This window comes from Canis lupus, chromosome 28 (assembly GCF_011100685.1).
Source record: "Canis lupus familiaris isolate Mischka breed German Shepherd chromosome 28, alternate assembly UU_Cfam_GSD_1.0, whole genome shotgun sequence".
In the NCBI taxonomy this organism is placed as follows: Eukaryota; Metazoa; Chordata; class Mammalia; order Carnivora; family Canidae; genus Canis; species Canis lupus.
Window position 1 is genome coordinate 12,565,180 of NC_049249.1, and position 2,750 is coordinate 12,567,929.

The following is a 2,750-nucleotide window of genomic DNA, read 5'->3' on the forward strand; positions in this document are numbered from 1 at the left end:
GCCGCCCCCTCGCCGTCTGGAGCCGCTCGGTCCCGCGGCCGCCGCGCTGGAGGAGACTCTCACCTTCACCTCGCCGGGGGGCGGGCCCGCGGCCTCCAATGGCCTCGCTGCGTCCGGGCCTTGGCAACGCGGCCCACCAATCGCGAGCCTCTGACGCAGAGGGGCGGGGGCGGGGCTGCCGCTGGCCAATCCAAGCGGAGGATCTTATCGGAGGCCGGTGTGATGCAACCAATGCGGGGTCGGCCGGCCGAGACGCGGCCCCGGCCGGGCTGAGTGGCAGAGCGGCCTCCTATGGCCGAGGCCCGAGCCGAGCGGCGCGGCCCCCTCGACCTTCCGCGGCCCGGCGAGCGGGGGCGCCCTCCTGCCCCGGGCTGGCGGCCAGAGCCCCGGCGTCCTCGGCCTGAAGGTCGGCTGCGGGGCCGCGGCCCGGGCCCGGCGGGAGACCTGGACCGGCCCGGCCGGCTGTTCCGCGGGAGGCAGCGTGGGTGGGCCGCCTGCCGCCTCCCTGCCTGCCTCCCTGCCTGCCTCCCTGTCTGCCTGCCAGGCGGGGGCATCCCGCTGAAAGTGGGGGAGTGGCCTGGAATTCCCTTCTGCCGCCCTTAGACTGTGACATTTTCCGCTCCCCTTTCCTTGCGAAGCAGCCGCGTCCTCCAGGACCTCCAGGACCTCCAGGACCTCCAGGACCCGGGCCCCGCGTCCCCCTCCAGCTTTCCTCCCTCGTGGGCACTCCACCGGATCGTGCGGTCGTCAGCTGGCTGGTACCCAGACTGCCTCCTCCCCAGCCCTCCTGCCCACCTGGTGACCTTCAAGACGCACAGTAATGAATGCCCGCTTTTGGCCGGAGTGGGTCAAAATCGTCCTGTGCTTCTGTACCTTGTGGGCAATATTACCATCTCAGAAAATGCCCTGATTAAGAACCTAGCTCTGCAGCCAGACCACCTAGGTTTAGATTCTGGCTCTGTCATTTACTGACTTAGGCAGGTTTAGGCAAGTGACTTAACCTCTTTGTTCCTGCTCGGTAAAGTGGAGATAATAGGGTTTCCTTAGGGCTGTTGTGGGGATTATAGGAGTTAACACATATAAAGTGTTGAGCCGCGTATAGTAAGCAGTCCCTAAATGTTAGCCGTTGTTGTCACTGCACATCTGCACACCCCTTGTAGATGGTAACCTTCTTTTGGCCAGATACCTTACCCTACATAAGTATCCCCCAGTTTTTTGCACTTGGTAAGTATTCATTAAATGCTGGAAGGACCAATCCATTCTCTTGGTGTTTCAGGAGAAAACAGTACCTCAGCCTCTGTTCATTGGATAATATGACAAATCTCAAAACATATTTTCCACTCAAAGTAATGAACACGAGCCAAAGAAACTTTGTGCAACACCTGCCAATCTTTGTATTGCATGCTTTTTTTTTTTCCAGAAGTTTTGTCTCTGCTTTTAAAGCGAATTGCCCACAGTGTTTCATTAACAACGCTTTCCTCTAAGATTGCAAGTTCAACACTGAAGGTGAAATGACAATGAACTTTTCGTGATTCCAAAAGCAGAGGCAAAGGGCAACTGCTGAGAGGGTTGTTCTACGGCCCAGCCTTTCCAGAGTTTGAAAAGGATGATCTTCGCAGCAATGGCCAACAATATCATGGTCATTTCTTACGTCATTGCCTTGGGGAAAAACAACCCATGGTTACCTAAACCTTATCAACTTAGTTAAGTCCAAATAAATATTTATTGACAATCTAAGCAGCTCCATAACCAAGTCAAGCTGACAGTGGCAAAGAAAGTGACATATGCAGTTTTCCTTCATAACTTCACAATATCCATTCTAAATTTTAGAAAGGGGCAAACAGGGACTTCTGGGTGGCTCAGTGGTTGAGCATCTGCCTTCAGCTCAGGTTGTGATCCCCGGGGGCCTGGATAGAGTCCTGCTTCTCCCTCACCCATGTCTCTGCCTCTCTCTGTCTTTCATAAATAAATAAATAAAATCTTAAAAAGAGAAAGAAAGAAAGAAAGAAAGAAAGAAAGAAAGAAAGAAAGAAAGAAAGAAAGAAAGAAAGAAAGAAAGAAAGAAAGAAAGAAAGGAAAAGAAGGAAGGAAGGGAGGGAGGGAGGGAGGAAGGAAGGAAGAAAGAAAGGGCAAACAGTTAACTGGGTGTAGTGGAGAAGGGAACTAACTACATATGACATAAGATCCAAGTCTCAGACCTTTTCCTTGGTAATATTTGGTTCTTGTTCCTTCTGTCTTGAGACCTGTAGGCTACTCCTCTACACAAAATGCCAGTCTTGAAATAAACAAAATGCTTCCCAGGCCATTGCTAATTTTAACACTTTGACTTAGAATTGAGCAACACTGACTCCCTTTTGGATGGTTAGAACAAGCAAAAGACTCTTTAGAGGCTAGCATTGCCCAAATAGGCAGCCAGGTAAAGTGAGTGTGCGGGGAGAGGGCAATAGAGTCATAAAAAAGAAGGACTAGTATTCTCCTTGCTGCATGACTTTGCTGTGACTGTCATAGCATCTTCCTCGCCATCTCCCTTTTGGCTTTTTTCTTTTCCCTTTTTTCTTCAAAAGAATTGGGAGGGAGAAACTGGGAACCTACACAGCTACAGCTTCATCTGGAATGAATGCCTCTAAAATATACTCTGCTGGGAATCTGAAGCCTTCAGGGCTCAGTGGCACTGCCACGTAGCATAAGAGGCAGGCCAGGTCAGCCACAGACACTGCAGGGACCTCTAAGCAAATCCAAACCTGCTGATT